This window comes from Pinus tabuliformis, chromosome 4_2 (assembly GCF_031772625.1).
Source record: "Pinus tabuliformis cultivar Carrire ecotype Pingquan chromosome 4_2, CPIR1, whole genome shotgun sequence".
NCBI lineage: Eukaryota > Viridiplantae > Streptophyta > Pinopsida > Pinales > Pinaceae > Pinus > Pinus tabuliformis.
The window spans coordinates 1,030,422,987-1,030,446,756 of NC_142304.1; positions in this window are offsets into that span (position 1 = coordinate 1,030,422,987).

Consider the following 23,770-nt stretch of genomic DNA (forward strand, 5'->3'; position numbering starts at 1 on the left):
TGTTATTTTTCCAAGAGTATGATTTTGAAGTTATTTTGAATCCTAGATGACTAAATGCGAGACCAGACCATCTATTGCACATTGAAACAGGGGAATAGCCCACTAATTTGGAGGAGGGATTGCTTGACGCACAACTATTTACAGTTCGCATCATAGATGGTCACTTTGAAGACATCATACACTTCTTAACAACAGGAACCACCCCGGAAGGTTACAACGTCCAGTAGAACAAGGAGTTAGTGGTGCGCATGGCAAACTTTTCTGTCATTGCCGGTCATTTGTACAAAATGGGATCTGATGAAGTATTACGATGATATGTACCAGAGTTTGAGAGGAGTAGTATCCTCATAGACGCTCATGGGGTCATTGTGAGAGGCCATTATGCTGGAAGAGAAACTGCACAGAAGATTCTATGTGCAGGGTTGTGGTGGACAACCCTCCATTAGGATTCAAAAGCTTACTGCAAGGCCCGTGATGTGTTTCAAAGGACTGGTAGGCCATTGCGAAGGGATGAGCTGCCTGTGAACCCATAGATGATGTTATAACCTTCTGAAAAATGGGCGATAGATTTTGTGGGACCCATTCAGCGCCAAGGAAAGAAGACAAGAGCATGGTACATTATCATCGCAACTGAGTATTTGACTCGATGGGAGGAGGCACAACCCTTGAAGGACTGCACAGGCATGACTTCTGCGAAGTTCCTCTTTGAGTATGTACTGACGTGATTTGGGTGTCCAAAAATTTTGATGAGTGATCGTGGTACACACTTTCTGAATGAAATGATTAGCGAAGTGATTAGGACTAGAAAAGCATGCCTTATCACCCACAAGCTAATGGGATGGTGGAAGCACTCAATAAGGTGCTGGAAAATGCATGACAAAGGTTTTCAATGCTCAGCGAAGTGATTGGGACCTGTGCATACCCACAGTACTATGGGCCTATCGGATGACATGCAAAAAGCTGACTGGACAGACACCCTTTAGGCTAGTATATGGCGTTGAAGCAGTGATGACCATGGAATACATTGTGCCTAGTCTGCACATAGCGACACTCATGGGTATGATGGATCGCGGAGCCCTGGAAAAGAGGCTCACATAGCTGGCTGAACTTGACGAAGAGAGGTTTCTAGCTGGATTTCACCAACATGTACAAAAGTAGCATGAAAAAGCATGGCATGATCAACACATTAAGCTGGGCACCTTTAAGGTAAATGATCTGGTTTTGTTTTTATGAAAACAAGTTTGATAGATTTCCAGGGAAATTTAGAATGCACTAGTTAGGGCCCTATGTCATTAAGGAGATTACCGACGGTGGAGTAGTTTATTTGGTTAAATTGAATGGAGATCCCTTCCTAGGAAAGGTGAATGGCAGTCGATTGAAGCCATACGCTGGTGATCCATCCAGGTGACTATATGAGGATAGCATAGTCTTAGCGCTCCAATAAGCTGAAAGGAGGCGCGGGACTTTAAACTACACTGCCCTGGTTGGGGAAATGTGCAATTGAAGGATTGTGCGGAGCGAGGAAGTGTCACAGGTTTCGTGATAGCATGAAGAGAGCTGTGCTACCTAGGGAGAAATCATGCAGGTCATCCTGAAAGTGACTGTTAAAGACATTGTTCATGATTTGACAATAGAAATGTGGCCAAATGCAGTAGGTGGCAAACATTTAAGACAAACTTTATGGGTAAGACACTTGGAAATCTACAGCCAATCCGGATTAATGAACCAAATGTGGGGGGAACGGTCGGAGTTGAATTCAAAATGCCCTATAAATTACAGCTGGCTGCCTGATGAAAAACACTTGGCATTTTGAGAATTGAGTTGTTGAGCTCTCAAGCGAACATGAATCGTGAATTATCTGAAGCTCTAATAGCGAGTTTGGCATTTGAGAAATTACCAAAGGAGACACAAGAACTATTGAATAGCATCATGTCAACACCGAAAGAAACCGTAGCTATTGGGGAAGCAGTGATAACTGAGGGGGTTTCACCGGAAGTTGTTAGGGAGGCAGAGGAGTTGCTCCAGAGGTTGCTGAGGTATTAGCTAAAGTTCCCAAATCACCCTGAACACCTAGATAGAAGCCAGCCCCAACCAAGAAGAGTGTGAAGGATAAGAAGGGCAAGCAGGCTGCGATACCAGTGTGCACGTCGCCCGAGAAGAAACCCACCGAAGGACAAGCCCACCTTACAAGAAAAGGGCAAAGCCATTAACCTGGAGTCAGAGGAGGAAGAAATTGAGGACATCCCGATGGATGATGAGGACTTGGGGATAGAAGTGGAGGAAGTTGAAGTTCAGGGTGCTGACTTTATCACTAAGTTTCCCGAGTACATCCCTCCACACAAGGGCAAGACCAAGGTGCCAAAGGACATTGACAAGAGCAAGGTCCCCTTCCAAACCCCTCTGATGCTAGATGAGATTTCCTTTGAAGGACTATTCTTGGGGCAGGTTCCTCTGTTAAAACTAGAAGATTGGGACTTAGTTGACCATGAGAAGTTCCCGCACTTAGAGATAAAGTAGCTAATGCGCCGCATTATTGACACAACCACGGGAATAACTGCATTGGAACCACGTAAGTGGCTTAGGAGAGTAGACAAGGTAGGTATGCTCAACGTACTATGGGTGTCACACTACAATCACACCCTGATTATAGTATTGGTCATCAAGTAGCTACTATGCTTGGTGCACGATGGGTGTTTGTGGCTAGAGGAGCCAATAACCATCACCGATAGATTGATCCATAGGATCACGCGGCTGCCATACAAAGAGGAAAATATGGCCATGATGTTTGACTAACAAGGTGGCGAGCAGGCCCTTGTAGAGGCCATGAAGGAGAAATTCAAGCTTGTAAAGAAGTCGCACAGTTATGCCATCTCAAGTATCAGTGACCTTGTAGTCAAGGTGGCCACACAGATTTTGGCGGGAAAGGTTATGAGGAAGTGTCGAGCAGATGAAGTGCCGACACCAGTCATTGCTCTTGCAGCCCAATGCACCAAAGGAGTCTAGTTCAATTAGGCACACTATCTCTGCAGCGAGTTCCTTGCAAACTGCCATGAGGCACAGGAGCTCAGCAATACTTTCCACTATGTGTGGCTCTTGCTGTCTATTGTGCTAGTAGCTTGGGAGCTACCAGAGGATAGTCAATTCCCCTCGGTCATGCCGGACCTTCCAGAAGTAGCAAAATATGCTTCACTGTGGGCAACCAAGGATGCTCAGCGCATCAAAGATACCAATATATTCTAGATCTTGATGGAAATGAACATCTGCATGGCCATCAATCGAAAACCACATTTGTCGCGTACAGTGTTTGCCAACTTGTAGGGGTACACGGAGTTCAAGGTAGACTTTCAACATGTGTCTATCAGGGCATGAAAGGACCCTACACAGACATGGTATGACTTGCCTTACTTGGCAACGAATGATGCAATTGATGCAGTCCTTTATCATTGGCCGGCAGAGTAGCGCACTACCTTAGACTTGGCGGTGGGGGTGAGCAAGTCCGCCATGCAACACAAAAAGTAGGAGGCCAATCTCAAGATGGCACACCTAGTCAAGAAGAGGAAGAAAGAGGCTGCTGACAAGGCCTAGGTGGAGCGTGATGCCGCCCAACAAACGGAAAAATAGACAAGTGAGACAGAGCATGGATATGAAAAAGGCACGAGGTCGCCTTCGCCTGACATAGAGGAAGAAACTGACGAGAAAACAGAGTAGCATGGAGCAGACCCACAGACAACATCGAACTGCATCAAGTGTCCAAGGGAACAAGAGAAAGTGGGGTCGAGGAAGAAATCCAAGGCCACTAAGGTGACACTGGACCCAATCACCCTCACAAAGCGCGATTTGCATGACATTGGAGACACGGTGCGGGATGTCACTGTGGAGGCACTACAACAGTTTGAGCAGCAACATCAACTGCTATTGGGGGCCATCTAGACAAGTCTTCAAGAGCTACAGACCCACGCATCACAAGCTGGCATGATGTGTACCAGCCTCACTATCGACACTTCAGAAGCTACGGAGATGCTGCGTATGAAGGTATCAAGTGCAATAGTGTTGTTGGATAGAGCACTAACCACAAAGAATGTAGCTGACAAGCCCACTATTAGCACCCTCAAGGGAGTGGGGTTGAACTTGGCAATGCTTCCTGGTGAGGCACTCCACCTATTGTAGGATGGAGTGATCATGGAGCTGAGGGCCTGTAAACGCCGTGCTTTATAGGTGATCAATGAGCAGAGGATTAATAATGAATAGATGGCCCTACAGAGAGACTCTGTCATTGCCGCCATGACCAAGGTAACTGACTGAAACAAGTGCATAGTTCAGGTTGTGGAGGAGGCATGCCAAATGGTCCCGGAGTTGGCCATTCCTAGGAAAGAACCAGTAGAGGTGCACATCTGCAAACTTGCTACAGGGATGTGCGATGCTCGCACAAAGTTGGCTAAGGTTCAATTGGAGTTGAGCCTACAGATTGCAGATCTACAGTTGAAGCCCCAGCCTTCAACTCCACCAAAAGTAAAGGAGCAGCGTTCAACCACTGTCACAGAGGCGATAACAGTGGTAGACAGTGTAGTAGTAGACTGCACACAACTTTTTGAATAGCTGTTCGAGGTCTTCACGAGCCTGCAGGAGGACCCTAATGTATAATGGCTAGAGATAGAAGCATGAGAATTGTAGCAGCGCTATGACAAAGTAAAAGGTACAGCATGATCCGTCGCTCTCATGTAGAGACTAGCGAAGCTACAAGAGGCCAAACAATTGAAAGAACAGGTAGATGCAGCACGATACAAGGAGTCAGTGCTGAAGGTGCGCTTAAAGCCCTAGTTGGATGAGGCTTATACGGTCACAGCCTCTATTGAAGCCAAGCTTGCTAATCTACAAGCAACTCAGCAAAGCTTCAGGCTGATAGTTCAAGACCCGCGATCAAGCAATTGGTTGAAGAAGAAAAGCAAGCAGTCGCACAGTGCACTGCTGAGGTTGTTGTCATACAGGTCGAGCTGGGAGGTCTTCACACCAAGATCTCTGCACCCACATAGTGACTCGAGGGCAAGTCACCATGTTTGTGTTGGGGGCTTGTTGGGAACGAGTTCTCCCAAGGACAGTTTTGGAGCTAAAAGCCCATGTTTTGGGACAAATTTTGTAATAAAGTTGTAAATTCTTTGCATTTTGTGGTTGCGGAGTGTGAAGGTGTCAAGAGTCATAAAGGGTTGTTCGCTCTTATTTTGTAAAGTCTAAAGTTGGCTGTAAAGATCCACCCATCGTCTGCAGACTATGGGATTGTAAAAAAAGGAGCTAAGTAAGTAAGCGCTAAGTAGTTTCGAGGAAAGTTGAAGGAAGAAGTAGACAAGTTTTGGAGTCTTGGTATAGAAGTCTACGAGTTTCGGGTCTTAGAGTAGGTAGAGGCTCTGCAACTAAGTGTGCAGATGCCTAGGGTGGAAGTCTACAGCTGAGTGCGTGGACCCCTGCAGCTGTGTGCGCAAGGCCGATAGAGTCTGTATTAAACTGAAGATATCAATAAAAAGAAGTATTCTACAAATTTTGTGTATTTATTTATTGTACTGTATATGGTTATATAGTTTTTTGGGTTTAATTTACAATGTTTATGTGAGGCATGAATATATGTGATTATATTGGTTAATTGAACATGAGTAAGAATATCAGTTTATGTGGCGCTAACTATGATTGTTTAGTAATATAAGTAAAACACTTAAGATAACTTGGGAACCCATACAATACACTGTCATAGCAGTGCGAAAGTACCTAGACTATGGGTTAAGGCTATGTGAAGGTCAATCGTACACCTTCGTGGAGGTACTGAAGGGTGGAATAAAGGGCTAGACTGACGGAGCCCCAAATCTTAGTGACCTGCGTGAAAGTAGGAACAGAGGGTATAAACTGACATCACGACCATCTCAGGGTGTGGAAACTTGGTTCCAGCATCCCCCCATACTGCTTCAGGTGAGACTTCGGTCCGCGCTCTATGGGTTGATGCCGAAAGGGCTAGTAGTGTAGGGATTTGTTTGGCTAACTAACGTTGAACCTGTGTTAGGACCCATAAAGCCAACATCACCCTAGTGGTTTCAGAAAGAGGGCAAAATGAAATGGCTACGGAAATTGTTCTGGGATATGTCAACATGACATTGGAGTGACATCACCCCAGGTTGATGTCACCAGGAGATTTCAGGAGTAGAACAATTAGAAATGGGCAAGGTATATATGTTCCAAGATAGAGATATTTCCCAGTAAATGTGAGCAAGGGAGTTCTATCTTGGGAGATTTAGAAGGGGACGTAATAATGATGTCAGCAAGTTATTCGAGCCCCTAAATGGAAAAATATTTGTGATAATCGAAAGCAATTGAAATGTTTGTCCTGCCCTAGCATATTTATAAGGAGGGCTATAAGGTGCTCTCAAAAAAACATTGTGGTTAAGTGGCATGCCACAAGAGAATTCCACGATGGCTCTATATAGGAAACAATGTGATACAAACAAGGCAAGGAATGAAATGGCAATGAGATGGGATGCCACATAGGGAATACATGGGTGCCACATGATAGGACATGGTAATGTGGCAAGAGGTCATTAGAAAAACCTTTGAATGGCCATATCCTTCAATTCAGAAGTTGGATTGAGGTAAAATTTTATATCGTTAGAAATCTCTCAATGAGACAAATGCAATGGAGATGTTTATTTTAAGTTTCAAAGAGTTTGAAAAGTGATTTTATGACCCATTTCCATAACAAGATATTGGCAGTCAAATAAATGATAGTAATGCCTCTTTCTAACCCTAGTATGGGTTATGGGTGGATGAGGATATGTTATAAACTGGTATCAAAGAAAAGGTTTCAACACTAATCCTTTGGAAATAAAGATTGGATCCTCATTATGGAATAATGTTAGAATAGAAGGTTCAACACTCAACCTATGGAGAGAAATTTTGGACTCTAAAGCAGTATAATAACATATTAATAGTCGGTCATAAGGTAATGTTTAAAATTCCAAGTTCAATTTGAATTGGATGGGATCAAAAGAAAAGGTTTCGCGTTGTACCTTTGGGGCATGATATTTTTTGTTTTGTCACTCTATTATAGAGTGATGTGTTTTTTATGATTGCTTTCTTGTGCAAGTGGGTGTTCGTTGTAGCACTATGATTGTTAGTTATATGCTAATTTCTTTCTTGTGCAAGTGGGCGTTGGTTGTAGCATTGTGATTATTGGGTGGTTATGTGTTGATTATGGACTGTGCATTGCATGCATACCCATTATGAAGTTTATAAATGTGCTAATTATGAATTATAAATATCTCAGATGCTTATGTGTTGGTTGATTTCTATTTGACCCTTTTAAGGTTGTAGATGCCATGGTTGTTGGCCTTAGTGAAGAGCCTAAATTTAATTACTAAAGTTGGCCTTGATACAAGGATGAATTTAATTTGCTAATGTTGGTCGTGGTAAAAGGTTGAATTTAATTAATGTTACTAGCCTCATAAAGAAAGTTTATTTAAAAAAATTTAAAGCTTGATTTTTAAAAACTGATAAAGTTGTTTTATGAAGAGGATGATTTAATTAATGTGGATGGTCTTGGTAAAGGACTAAATTTTACAAATTTTGATGGCATGATAGAAATAATGATGACATATATATGTGTTTCTAAATTTTGAAGGCATTTTGATATATGTGTTTCATTTCATTATTGTGTCCTGGTTTGAGACATGCAATTGATAATAAATTTAAAGATGTGTGAATATTTGAAGGGTAACATGCTTAACCTAGAATGGAAAGTGGGGTAGATGATATATATGTATTTTATTTTCATTTATGCACTAGCAACTGAGTGTGTGGTAACACATAGGAAGACTAAGTGGCAGCAGAAACAAAGCATGGTACAACATGATATGGACCGAGTCCATTAAGAACAGAAAAAGGGGGAAATCTCTTGAAAGAGTAGAAGCTTTCAAGAGCTTGAAGGATGAGTTCAAGAGCTCCAAGATAGAGAATAGGAAAGGATGAACACCATTCTAATGTAAAATATGTCTTACCTACAAGGGTTGTTACAACACACTTAAACCCTATGAAATGTGGACAAATGTTTAGCTAACAAGGCCAAAAAGAGATCTCGTGATGCTGAAAGGGAAAGGAAATCTATCTCCTATTAGAATTTTGGAGGGGATCACATAAAAAGGAACTATTCCCACAAGCAAAAAATGAAAGAAAAAAACTCTTGTGCTTGCCACAAGGACATGAACCAATGGGGTATAATGCTAGGAAAGAGGAGGGGTTGCTCCCTCAATATCTTTGAGATATTTACATATACGTTAGGGTCCCTCTGTGAACTATTTTGAGGGATTTTGATACTTCACTATTGCCATAAAACCTTGGGAAAGGTCTCAAAAAAGCTTCCATAAAACTATTGGCCTCATGTCTTATTTTTATTGCTTTGACTGATGACTTGAATCAACAACACTATCCTTACAAAAAGAATCAATGAAACAATAATTTTTAAAGTTTTGGCCATTCCACCATAAAATATTCTAATTTCTCGGTAATAACCCATTTCCTCTCCCCTTTATTTTCTTATATATATAAACAAAACATTTCAATTGATAAAATAGTTTAATATCAACTATGTATATATTATATAGTGTAATAAAAAGTTATGATTAAAAGATTTTATTGGTGTGTTGTGAAAATGTATAATTCCTTTTATGATAAACATAAAATTGGTACATGGTATGTATGTGTATATATAGAGAGAGAAATAATTAAAGTAAATCCATCTTAAGCAGATATTTATCAAGTTCCAAAATGGATCGAATCCCTTGAGGTGCAAACCTTTTTTCTAATTTTACATTCTAAAACGGGTTTGCAACTCAATAAGTTTAATCCCTCTAAATACTTAATAGATCTAGGATTAATATAAATATATATTGATTTAAGAAAAGGAAAAAATGCAAAGATACCATTGCAATAAAAATTGACAATTTATTTTTACCATGCAAGCAAGCCTTGAATATGGGTTTTTGATAGTCAATCTAGCTCCTTCATTTTGAATTTTGGTTTTTTCATATCCACAAATGACAAAAATACATAATTTAATGTTGATTCAAGTCATTGTTTCCTCTATTAAGAAATCCATAACAAATTTGTACCCACCTTTGTTACTATTTTTGTTAGGTGGTTCTGGTAAACATGAATCAATCAGGTTACCAATAGTTTTCGAGCTCTAGGTTTATGAGAACCCATGGTATTCATATCAAATGTAGCATATTTAAAGGTGGAAAGACTCTAGGTAAATTTGTTCCCGTGGCCAGTGGGATCCCAACAATGGTGTGTTTAGACACCACCACTTCTCTCCAGGTTTCATGATCCTAACAATTGGTATCAAATCAAGGTGAGATGAGCGAAATATATGATTGTTGAGTGGAGACATAATCAATAAGGAGTAGCATGAGCAACCAAAATATCCCAGTGGAGGAAAGAGACTTTTTATGTGAGTAGTTCATCTATTAACTAGCTAATGCAGATGGTGGTAATTTACTGCACAGTGTGGAGCATGAAAGAGGGTTTGAAGAGGTTGAGAAGAAAATCGATGAGAAGAAGCTCGTGGAAGAAATATCCCCACCATAGAGAAGAAGATTTCTCCTCCTAAGGCCGATAAGAAGCTTCCCAAAAAAAGTAATAAGAAGAATGGAAAAACAAAGAAATTGCATACTGTTGTAACAAAGCCATTCAAGTTGTGATGAAAGCTGCAATGATGTGATAACACCAGTGGTGTGTGAATACCCTAAAGTTTTTTGTTCCAAGTTATGAAATCCTAACATAGTCAAGTCTATGTCCCTAAGAAGTTGTAAGACCAGTTTTTCAAGCATACATGTTGAACAGGAGCAAGTGATTATTGTAAGGCCTTAAGACTTTGATCAAGCATACATGTAATGTAGTGGTGTATGGAGTCATGAAGTTGCGGAATGGATCACTTGGATAGGTACCAGGGTGTCAGGTGTATCAGCATCCTAGCTTGGGGGGGATGTGATATCCTAGGTGAGATGGTTGATGAACTATTAGGACCATCTTATCTCCTCAAGTCAAGATTAAGGGAACAATTTTTAGGGTAGTTCAAGTAAACATGATTCGGTCAAATTACCAATGGTTTTCTTGCTCCAGGTTTATGAGAACCCATGATTTTTACCATGGTATTCATCTCAAATGTAGCCTATTTAAAGGCAGAAATACTCCATGTAAATTTTCCCTTGTGACAAGTGTGATCTAAGCAACAATATATTTAGACACAACCACTTCTCTTGGGGTTTCATGATCCTAACAAATGTGTCATGTTGCTTCTCAACTAGCAAGTGTCAATTCTAGAAAATTTACTACTCTTGTTCATCTAATTTTTGTTTCTTTCCTTATTGACCAAAAACACTTCTTCACAAACACTTTATTTTATGAAAACAAATTGAAAATACCATACTTTTGATGGTGTTGGACCCACCAACATGTAAGGGGTTCTCCCCAGTAAGAAGTCCCAATTAGACCTCAGACTATTTGGTGTAGGAGTCCCAGCAGTGGGTCATATGGTAATGCCTTGACTGCGGTTTCACACAAAGGCAAGTAAGACATCCCTGTTGGTAGCAAGGGTGTGACAACTACAGTAAGTTAAGGAAGGTGTATGAATGATTCTAACACATGGAGAGTGATATGAGTACCCCCCTTGGAAACTTGTGATAGCATGGAGTTAAGAAGGGAACACACGAGCAAAGATGCACCACAACATGGAAGGCAAGTTAGCTAGCAATCCAAAGTGATGGTTAAACCAACAACACGTTTTAGAAAGATTCATACATACTTATACAAAATAGTCCATGCATGCATGCATAAGCAAACAAATACATATATGATTTAGAGTAAACTAGATAGCATAGAATACAATACAACATATGCATGAAATGTGTTGGCTCTATTATATTAAGAAGTGTAAGTTCTAGTCATACAATACATCCATGTCTAACCACTAGTTCCGAGAGCAGAATGCTACAGCCACAACTGCCTGCTCCTCCAAAGAGATATATTAGCTCTGTGCAGTGGAGAAGCCAAGGCTCATTACAATACTATCCAATGTCTATCTAAGATAGTCCTATCGGAAGCTTGGCTGACCAAAAGCATTTAAAATGAGTTGTAAGGTTCTATTTATAGAAAAGGGTGGGGTAACACTTGACATTCCCCATTGTGACAGTTTTTCTACCCTCATGACTCTTCATCTACTCTATGACTGTTACATCAAACTATCGACACTTGAACTTCCACTTGACAAGACATTACATTACAATGCACATGTGCCCATGTGAGACAAAATGGCTTGAGTGAGCCATGCAAGATGTCTATGACACTCGGTTCGTTGTGGTGAGACCAACTCTTTGACATGCTTGTAATGGTGAAGGTGGTGAATTGATGCCAAACTTGGTCATCTGTGATGGTGTGCATGTGCTCCATGGTGACATCTTGCTGAAGCAAACTCTTGCCTCCTTTGCATCTAGGTGCATTAGTATGGCTCCTTCGTCCAACTCATCTACTATCATGCGCATGGTCTTCTTGTGTGTGGCCAAACTGGCAATACACTAATGCATAGTGTCTCTGCTGATCTTCTAGTGTGTGCTGGTGGTCATGCACATCAACTATCAATTGCATGTTCAACTCCAGTTGGACTTGCTTCTTGTCTTTGCCTTGGTGAGTGGGCTGAATGGGTGGGATTGCATGAGTGTGCACAATGACATGTATGATGTTTAATTCCAATGCATGCAATCAACAATACTTCTCACCATGTCTGCTCCATGCCAGCTACTGGGATGGATCTTTAACTTGTATAGGTGTAGTTTCATCCATGAGTGCATGTTGTGCCCGTTGCTGTACTTGTTTCTACTACAACTCATTCTCTCGTCTATGCAGCTCATGTTCTTCCTTGAGTTTCTGCTTTAGCACATGCAACTCCTTCTCTATTTCATTCTCTATCTTCGCGCAATCTTCATGTCACATCGTCACCTCATAGCCTGAGTCTCCAAAGTTGCTTTCATCACAAGTGGATCTTCTTGAGCTTGCAACTGTCTTCTGCCTCTATGTTGTCAACAACCTTCCTCTTGCATTCATTGCATCCAGTGTGTTGCCTTTAGTTGTTGTTCATGATGCTACTTGCTATGATGTTGCTGACATCATATCTTGATGTCCTTGTCTACAAACAACTTGATGTCTTCGTGGGTAGGCAAGTTCATAGACACTTAATCGACTACATCCCTGAGTGTGCTGTAAATGGTGTCTCCGACTCTCCTCTCCGAGAAACCATGGTACCTATGCTGTTGAGAGGTAGATAAACACCTGTGATACCTGGAGACATGGAAACACTCATGGAAATAAATCTGTCAGTCGAAAACCAAAACTAACTTGAGAACTGACTTGCAACATACCTATGTGACTGATCATGAAGGTCGCACAATTTCCACCAGGAGGTCGGGAGACTGACTACCAAAACTGCACAAGGAACAGTCCAAGCTATTAGGAGGCTAACTAACTACTAGAACTGTGCAATGCACAGTCCAGCCTGGCCTACTAAGGACTGAAAATGTGCAATGTGCAATTTTAGTTAGCAATGACATGCAACATGTTATATACCTAGGGGGGATAATAGGGGGTACCAAGGGAGGTACCCAAGGTAATAATGTAATAATGGTATGGGCCATAGTAATAAATAAGGTGGTTAACCCATGTCATGTAAGGGACCACAAGTAGTTAATAATAATGTAATGGGCCCATGGTATTAGTTGATGGTATGAGGAAACCATGGTAATGATACATGGTATTGTATGTATGAGGCCTATATAGAGGCTAGAGACTCCACATGGAGAGATATGAAGAGAAGTATTATTGTATGAACAGGCATATGGCTTGTGGAGTGTTCTCTTTCCTTAAGGAGTGAATGTATGGTGTTGCCCTACCTTAAGGGTTTGATCAATAAAGAGAATCATTTCTATCTATATTCAATCTTATTATTCTTGGGTTTATTTCTGTTATCATATACTTTTGGGTTAGATCTACAACAATTGGTATCAGAGCTACAACAAGTGGTATCAGAGCACTTTCTTGGGCAAACCATGGAGAATTTTTTTTGGGATTTTTGGGTGGCGAATTTGCAGATCAGATCTGTACGTTTTGATGCAAGATCTACAAAATCTAATTGAAGATCTGTATTCCAAGTGAAAAAATAGCTGATTTCAAAAAAAAAATCGGTTGAATCGGAGTCCGGATGAGGGAGATATCGCTGATCTAAAAATGAGTGGGGTTGCAGACAATCTTTCAGGACAGCGAATTTTCAGCGCAGATCTAGACGTCTTGGCACCAGATCTACAAAATCTAATTGTAGATCTGGAATCTTTGTGAAAAAACACCTGATTTCAAAAAACAAATCAGTCAAATCGGAGTCCGGATGAGGGAGATATCGCTGATTTAAAATCAGCTCTTTTTGCAGAAATTTTGGGTGACGGCGGGAGAGTAGCAGCGCAGATCTGAAATTCCAGTATCTGAATCAGGATTTCTATCACATGGGCAGATGCAGAAGGGTTGTTCCATTTCCAAAAACAGGTTATAATAGAGATTCTGAGCAATATTGACAAAACTGTGACAATTACAAATTTTCGCCAAGTAAGTGAATTTATCTCATGGAGAAGTATTATTTTACAGGGAAAGATAATGGTCTTACTATTGAAGAATACATAAAACAAAAAAAGTTCGTATGGGACAAAAGTTGGAAATGGTGGGTAGTGCAGAACTTTAGAGATGAGGCCACCACATGGTGGGGATTACTTAACCAAAAGAAGTGTTACAACCTGCCCGATGAAGAATTTGAAAAATTACTTTTAGACAGATGGTCTCATGCTAGAAAACAAGATAAGGAGAAACATGTGGGGTTATTTCCTACTGGTATATCTTTATTGCAGGTTCATGGATTGATTCAGAAGGAGAAAATCATTGTGACTATAAATCCTAGTTGCAAGCAAAATCTTATAAGTGTTAATTTGGCAAAAAGATTGCAAGTTCCAGCAAAACACATTGAAACTGCACAAGTTGATAATGAGGATGTTCAAGTGTACAAGGATTTGAAGATTTCTATGGATAAATATGTGTTGCATGGTGATTTTTATGCTTCAGAAATGGATAATATGGATGTTGTTTTGGGATATCCTTGGATGGAATCCGTGGGTACTATCAATATTAATGTGCAAAAGAAATTCCTGAAGCTCTGGTATAAAAAGAAGAAAATTATATTACAGGATATTTCCATCAATAAGCAGGTAGAGCACATGGAGGCTGAACCGGAAGATGTTCCAGGGACTGACATATTAGATGATGGGCCTTTGATGATCAACAATCAAACACAAACAGAGGCTGAAGAAGAAAAGGTTACAGGTGATGATACATCAGAGGAGGGCTCAGTGGTTGAAGTCATATTAAAAAAGAAGACACCACAATAGGCACCACAGCAGGGTGAAGTAAAGAAAAAGCCATCGTGGGTTAAAACTTCAACATATCATCACCCACATCACCCCGCAAGACAACCATCAAGATGGCAACCAATTAGCCACATGGACAACAACCCCCGCATAACAGATCGAGAGGAGCGAAGATCCACCTACTACACATCCACACAGAAGAGCTACCACAGTCAACTTCCATCTCAAGCGAGCAAGGCACCAGCGAGATCGAGGGTTCACCTTTCTCTTGGATGGCTAGATGCACGTGCATGGTACCAGTGGACTACTCTTTTGAGTAGATCTTATTATTTATGTTCTTCCCATGTTTCAGGGACGAAACATGCTTAGGGGGGTGGAATGTTATATACCTAGGGGGGATAATAGGGGGTACCAAGGGAGGTACCCAAGGTAATAATGTAATAATGGTATGGGCCATAGTAATAAATAAGGTGGTTAACCCATGTCATGTAAGGGACCACAAGTAGTTAATAATAATGTAATGGGCCCATGGTATTAGTTGATGGTATGAGGAAACCATGGTAATGATGCATGGTATTGTATGTATGAGGCCTATATAGAGGCTAAAGACTCCACATGGAGAGATATGAAGAGAAGTATCTCTCCTCTCTGAGAAACCATTGTACCTATGCTGCTGAGAGGTAGATGAACACCTGTGATACCTGGAGACATGGAAACACTCATGGAAATAAATCTGTCAGTCGAAAACCAAAACTAACTTGAGAACTGACTTGCAACATACCTATGTGACTGATCATGAAGGTCGCACAATTTCCACCAGGAGGTCGGGAGACTGACTACCAAAACTGCACAAGGAACAGTCCAAGCTATTAGGAGGCTAACTAACTACTAGAACTGCGCAATGCACAGTCCAGCCTGGCCTACTAAGGACTGAAAATGTGCAATGTGCAATTTTAGTTAGCAGTGACATGCAACAAGCAAACTGCATTGCGCAGTTTCTAGGGCCAACAGGACAATGTCTCCAAGAATTGTGTAATGCATGCCTACAGGTCAGTTCCTAGCTAGACTTGCAAAATTTCTGGAGGGAAGGCAGAGCCTTCACTTTCGGAAATGCGTAGTGCTAACCAGGCAAAGCACAGTCCCAGCCAAGGCAGCCCAGTGCGGCTAATGGGCAACTGAAAACATAAGAAGTGTGAATTCATGATGAGATGAGTGCAAACAAGAGTGAATAATCATTCATGCAAACAAAAAGCATAAGATTCATAAAATGGGAAAGCATGCATGTGTGTGAAGCGAGTCGCCGCATCAGCGACCATCTGTGCAAAATAGTTTCATGCATGCGACAGCAGGGAGATGTTAACAAAAACTAAAATGGTGCCAGTACAAGATAGTATGTATGAAAATGACAACAAGCACTCTCTGAAATCAATCAGACAACATTCATATGAAGCGAAACACAAAAAGCAACAGAAACACAGTGTGAGACATGAAAAGCAGCTTACTCCAAAACAGCTGAGTTGAATGTGCCAGTGAATCCTAGATGCAATGTGGGATGTCATAGATCCAAGATCAATGGGAGGAATGAGCTCTGTAGTTTCCGTATGATAAGTTTTGATAAAATCGAGGTTGTGATGCGCATGCCACAAATCTAGCAAAAGTGACACTTGGTGGGAGGTTTTTGAAATGATCCTTGCATGTAACCTCCAACTACTAGAAATAGATCCCTGAATTAAGGGATGGATTTACATGCTGCCTTGGGAGGAGCATCCCATGCATGTGAATCAGTTTTTCTCAGTCCCGTAGGGAATCAGTCAACTCAACTGCACATGAAACAGTCTGCGCAGCTAGGAGGAAAAATGTGCATTTCTGGGAGGGAGTTGGGCTGGCTCACTGGAGGGATTACACAATTTCTGCGTAGAGCAGCCAGCTGCTGTCTAGAATTGCACAATTTCTTGGTTTAGCAGCCATGCTGGAAGGAATTGTGCAATTTTCTTAGTGAACAATGACAAGAATATTTGTGCAATTTTGGAGCCTAGCAGGTTGCCAGACATAATTGCGCAATTTCTGAAGTGGAAGGTTGGTTTCCCTCCAAAATTTCACAATTTCTTGAGGGAGATGTTCAACCTGCAAATGGACCAAGTCTGATGAAATAACCTGTGAAGGGGATGCAACAAGCTTTGTTGGACAAGTTGTCATTCTGCAAGAAAAACAAGGAAACTTTTGTAGTTGACATGGCAAGACATGCTGCTGTGAAAGGTTGGTAGGGAGGCTTGGTAGGGAGGCTCGAAAATGAAACTAAGGAAAAATTTTGGAGGGTGGTTGTAGCTACTACAAAACTTGGCAATGCACTACTAGAACTCCAGCTCTGTGAATGGACCTTGTTCGTGAAAAGCAAGTCTAACATCTCCGAAAGTATTGTTCAGTTCTTAGTTTGTCTTGGTTTTCACACTTTCTTGATTGTAAGTTGTAGCATCTGCCAAGCCCTTGGTCGATCGACACACATTCCAAGCCAAGCCAACATGTTTTTTTCGATTGGGGTTGAGGAGTATATGATACACAAGAAGTATAGTTGTCAGAGTCTTAGTTTCATCTCTGGTGTTTCTCCGCTGCCAGCAGTACTGGGCAGTATCCTGACAGAGTCACGCAAGAACACAAGCATGGCTTCACTACCAGCGAGCCTGGTCAGTACCCTGGCGAAGTTACTTGCATAACCTCTCTACATAGGAAGTCTTTTTCTTTTTCCTTATTCATTTTTCCTGTCTTCAAACTTTTTTCACTTTTTCATTTTTTCATTTTTCATCTTCCTAACTGTGCATAACACTTATTCATTTCAAAGGCAGAAGAGGGATCCCGAATTATTGAGAGCAGAAGAGGTTGTTCCTTCACAGAAGTAGTTTATGTATACCTCTGATGTGCTTGCTAAGGTTTTCCCCCTCACCTTACTCTACTTTACTAAGATGACAAGGATTAACCCAAAAAGAACTTACTAGAGTAGGTGATACTAGTTAGCACACAAGAGTTATGTCTTCACCAAGGTTCACTTCGAACAATACATATTTTCCATTGATGTGTCATGGACTGAAGACAACAAGTTCTTACATAAGAGTACGGACAATAGATAACCAAATGTTGATAGTTGTACAAGTCCTCTTGTACTTTACCCAACTTGTTTCAAGAGTCGCACATAGTCCATGCGAAACTAACCTACGGACAATAACAAGAAAACAAACCAAAAAGAAAAGCAAGAAGCAGAAGCAAATGCAAAAGCAAAGCAAGTAAGAAAACAAACAAGCAAGCAAACAAACACACAAAGAAAGAAGCAAACATGCATGCAAGAAAACACTACTCCTACTTCTAAGCTAACAGTGCATGGGTCATCTCACATGAAGTGATACTTCCAATGCAGCCACCGGCACATTGGTTTACCCATGTTGGTGAAGGCACAGTTTGCGAACATTGTAGTTGCGCAAACCAGCAAGCATGGAAGATAATACGATGAAGACGGACACACTTCGAGCTTACAAGAGACCACAGAACAAAGATGAGTGAAAGTGCATGACATGCACTCCATGGAGCTGCCATGGTGTTGTGCTACACTGCGTGTAGATGTTGAGTGTATGCATTCTCTTGACTATGACATGCAAGTAAACATGAGAAAGGTAGAAAACTTATGTTGTTCATGTGTGCTTGTTGTGTAAGATTCCTATAATGCATGAGCGATGGGATCGTGTAGTTCAAGTGTAGGAAGCGAAATCTAGGTGTTTGGTTGACCTTCAATGCAAAGCAAAGAGTGATGAGGAGCCTTGCATGTTTCAACAATTTCTTGTCCAGAAGTGAAACTAACCTCATGACAGCGAGGGCCTCACATAACCATCAGCTCATGCTAAAGTGCCTCGACAGTCTATGGGGTTTCGACTTCGTTGATAGATAGATCATCATAGACCCGTGTCTTAGATAGATTAACAATGATTGAATCAACATCGTGATCAGATGAAGAAGTAGAGAGATCATGATAACCAAGATAATAAAATTCAGCATGTTTGTCGTCATCCTCATGATTTTATGAATCGGGCAGAGGGATAGATGAGAATAAAAGGTGTTCACCCTCTCTGTTTTTAGAAATGAAAGATGACTGATTGGACAGAGGTTGAGGTAACAAATCCATGTGACAACCAACAGGCTTGTAAGCCAAATCTACGTAGATATCAAGAGTAGGTGGGGTGGGAGGATGTGACAGTTCAACGAATGTGTGTGCATGATCTCCCACATCACTCTATGGTGGTGGAGTTGTTTGAGGAGGTGAAGGCGAATAGTCACTTGTGACAGCAACTGTGCCTGCCAGTGATTGCACAGCTCCATCACCGAAGTGTGTTGAGCAAGGTTTGGATATGCGAAGAAGATACTCAAATATTCCATAAATAAATTCCCAATCAATTTCATCTTCAGAAAATTGGTATGCAAGATTACAAAATAGTGTGTAAAACTGATCAACAGATTCATCGGGTGCTTTTCGTAATTTTAGAATTTCTTGATCGAGTGCTTTATGGTTAAAGAGATTGAACCCGCGGTCTATCTCTCCAACTAGATGAGAAAGAGTGAATATATTTTTTGGGCAGCATGGCACACCAGTGCATTGGGTGCCCTCGAAGCGTGTAGACGAACAGTGTGCAGGTCATGTATTCTTCAAAGATTCCATGTCTTTCACATGAGCCTACAACGATGACCGCGTGCCTAACCAAGGCTACATGGGCTCCACCATCGTATGTTTTATGTGACAAGTTATAAGATAGCTCTTCCGAGATTATGAAGTCATTTCCATAAGACATACACTCCGGAAGAGAAACTTTGTAGTTAGTCATGATAGATATGTAGAGATTCAAAACAGATGTATGGGCTCAGCTTGTCATCTGGACCTCCTTCTAGCACCAAAATGTTGATGGTACTGGACCCGCCTACATGTAAGGGGATCTCCCTGATAAGAAGTCCCAATTAGACCTCAGACCGTTTGTTGTAGGAGTCCCAGCAGTGGGTCGTACGGTAATGCCTTAACTGTGGTTTCGCACAGAGGCAAGTAAGATGTCCCTATTCATAGCAAGGGTGTGACAACTGTAGTAAGTCAAGGAAGGTGTATGAATGGTTCTAAAACAAAGAGAGTGATGTGAGTGCACCCCTTGGAAACCTGTGATAGAAAGGAGTTAAGAAGGGAACACACGAGTAAAGATGCACCACAACATGGAAGGAAATTTGGCTAGCAATCCAAAGTGATGGTTAAACCAACAACACGTTTCAAAAAGATTCATACATTCTTATACATAATAGTTCATACATGCGTGGGTAAGAAAACAAATACATATATCATTTAGAGTAAACTAGATAGCATAGAATACAATACAAAATATGCATGAAACATGTTGGCTGTATTATATTAATAAGTGTAAGTTCCAGTCATACAATACATCCATGTCCAACCACTAGTTATGAGAGTGGAACATTACAACCACAACCGCTTCCTCTTCCAAAGAGATATACTAGCTCTACGTAGTGGAGAAGCTAAGGCTCGTTACAATATTGTCCAAGCTCTCTCTAAGATAGTCCTCTTGGAAGCTTGGCTTAACAAAAGCATTTAAAATGAGTTATGGGTTATAGAAAAGGGTGGGGTGACCCTTGACATTCCCCTTTGTGAAATTTTGTCTACCCTCATGACTCTTCATCTACTATATGATTGTTACATTGAACTATCGACACTTGAACTTCCACTTGACAAGACGTTACATTACAGTGCACATGTGCCCATGTGAGACAAAATGGCTTGAGAAAGCCATGCAAGACATCACTGACACTCGGTCCGTTGTGGTGAGACCAACTCTTTAACATTCTTGTGATGGTGAAGGTGGTGAGCTGATGCCAAGCTTGGTCATCTGTGATGGTGTGCATGCGCTCCATGGTGACATCTTTCTGAAGTGAACTCTTGCCTCCGTTGCATCTGTGTGCATTGGTATGGCTCCTTCATCCAACTCGACTGCTAGCATGCACATGGTCTTATTGGGTGTGGCCGAACCGGTAACACACTGATGCATAGTGTCCCTTTTGATCTTCCAATGTGTGTTGGTGGTCATGCACATCAACTATCAACTGTATGTTCAGCTCCAGTTGGACTTGCTTCTTGTCTTTGCCTTGGTGAGTGTGCTGAATGGGTGGGATCACATGAGTGCACATAATGACATGCATGCTACTGATTTCCAATGCATTTGATCAACAACATTGCTCACCATGTCCGCTTCATGCTAGTTGCTAGGATGGATCTATAACTTGTACGGGCATAGTTTCATCTATGAGTGGATGTTGCGCCCGCTATTATACCTGTTCCTGTTGCAACTCATTCTCTCATCTATGCAGCTCATGTTCTTCCTTGAGTCGTTTCTTCAGCACATGCAACTCCTTCTCTATTTTTTTCTCTATCTTCGCACAATCTTCATGTCCCGCCATCACCTCATAGCGTAAGTCTCCAAAGTTTCTTTTATCACAAGTGGATCTACTTAAGCATGCAACTTTGTTCCACCTCTGTGTTGTCAACAATCTTCCTCTTGCGTTCATTGCATCCGATGTGCTGCCTTCAGCTATTGTTCATGATGTTGCTTGCTATGATGTTGCTGACATCATATCTTGATGTCCTTGTCTACAAACAACTTGATGTCTTCGTGGGTAGGCAAGTTCATAGACACTTAATCGACTGTATCCTCGAGTGTGCTCTAAATGATGTCTCCTAGAAACCATTGTACCTATGATGATGAGAGGCAGATGAACACCTATGATACCTGGAGACATGGAAACACTCATGGAAAGAAATTTGTCAGTCAAAAACCAAAACTAACTTGAGAACTGACTTGCAACATACCTATGTGACTGATCATGAAGGTTGCACAATTTCCGTGGGGAGGTCGAGAGACTGACTGCCAAAACTGCTCAAGGAATAGTCCGAGCTATTAGGAGGCTGACTGACTACTGAAAATATGCAATGCACAATCCAGCCTAGCCTACTAAGGACTAAAAAGGTGCGATGCCCAATTTCAGTTAGCAGTGACATGCAACCAGCAAACTGCATTGCGCAATTTGTGGGGCCAATAGGACACTGCCTCTAAGAATTGCGCAATGCATGCCTAGAGGTCAGTGCCTGGCTAGAATTACACAATTTCTGGAGGGAAGGTAGAGCCTTCACTTTCAGAAATGCACAGTGCTAGCCAGGCAAGGCACAGTCCGGACCAAGGTAGCCCAGTCCAGCCAACGGGTGACTAAAAACATGAGAAGTGTGAATGCATGATGAGATGAGTGCAAACAAGAGTGAATGATCATTCATGCAAACACAAGTGCAGGATCCATAAAATGGGAAAGCAAGCATGTGTGTGAAGCGAGTCACCGTAATGACAGCCATCCATGCAAAACAGTTTCATGCATGCAACAACAGGGAGATGTTCACAAAAAATGAAACGATGCTAGTACAAGCTAGTATGTATCAAAACAACAGAAAACACTCACTGAAATCAAGTAGACAAAATTCATAAGAAGCGAAACACAAAAAGCACCAGAAACGCAGCGTAAGACATGAAAATCAGGCTTACCCCAAAATAACTCAGTTGAATGTGCCGACGACTTCTAGATGCAATGTGGGATGTCATATCTGCAAGATCAATGTGAGGAATGATCTCTACAGCATCTGTTTGATAAGTTTTGATAAAATTGAGGTTGCGACACGCATGCCACAAATCTAGGGAAAGCGACACTTGGTGGGAGGTTTCTGAAATGATCCTTGCATGTAACCTCCAACTACTAGAAATAGATCCCTGAATCAAGGGATTATAGGTTATAACCCCATATAGAAATTACCTCCATACAAATTCTAAAACACAAAAAATAAAAAATGCGAGAGCATAAAAACCATATACACAAAGATTTTCCCCTGGATCCCAAAACTGAGACTACCAGCTTGATTTTTCGTTATGTTTCTTTCAATGTTACAATACATATTTATACATGTCGAAGCATCCAATACCATGGACCGAAAACCATCACGTCCAAAACCACGGACTGAAAACCATCGCGTCCAAAATCATGTGCGAAAAAACATGCACAAAACCATAGGTAGGTCTGCCCAACCTAATATAGGTTCCGAAACCAAAATTTTCCGGGGTGTTGTCCCAGACCCCATAGAGTGGAGTTACCTGCACCCCTCAAACCCCCTGTGACTCCCCCGCTACGCAATTGGTGCAACGAAGGGGAGGCTCTGCCCCCCTTCTAACCTCCTAGTTAACTACGTGGGCTAGTCGTGGAAAGAATATAACACAACCCAACATTCTCCCACTTGTTGTTTTCTTTCCATAAGGGGTCACAAGAGAGCTTAGTCATTTATCTAGCCCTGCAATGCCCATTGTTTCTCTACACCAAGAGAACTTCTCAGAGCTCACAGATTTTGTCAATGCATCTGCAGTATTCTTCAAAGTGTCCACCTTTACCAGCAAAACCTTTTTGTCTTCTATCATATCCCTCACAAAGTGATACTGAACATCAATTTTCTTTGTCTTTGAATGATATGCAGGGTTCTTTGCCAAGAAAATTTCACTCTGGCTATCACAGTATATCCTTATAGCTCCCTATACTAACCCCATACTTGAACACAATCTCTACAACCAGACTTCTTCCTTGCTTGCATGAGTGGCTACCATGTATACTTCCTTTGTAGTTGATAGTGCCACTACAGATTGTTTCTTACTCATCCAACTAACTACACCTCCAAGTAGGTTAAACACATACCCACTTGTAGATATTCTCTAATCCAGATCTCCAGCCTAGTCTGCATCAACAAAGCTACGGATATCCAAAACTCTGTCCAATCCTGGTATTCCTTGGTAGCACAAACCATAATCACTAGTGCCACGCAAATACCTTAAAACTCGCTTCACTGTTGTCCAATGCTCCTTCCCTGGTTTTGACATAAACCTGTTCGATACTCCCACTGCATGTGAAATGTCTGGTCTAGTACAGACCATCGCATACATCAGACTGCTGACTGCGCTTGCATATGGAACACGGGACATATCCTCTTCCTCTTCTTGTGTCTTGGGACACTGTTCAAAAGATAAATTTACACCTAGAAGAATGGGAACCTTCACCGGTTTACTATCCTGCATATTAAACCTATTCAATATTGTCTCGACATACTTCCTATGGTTTAACTAGAGCTTCCTCTTTGCCCAATCTCTTTTAATTTCCATGCCCAAAATATAGTTTGCAGC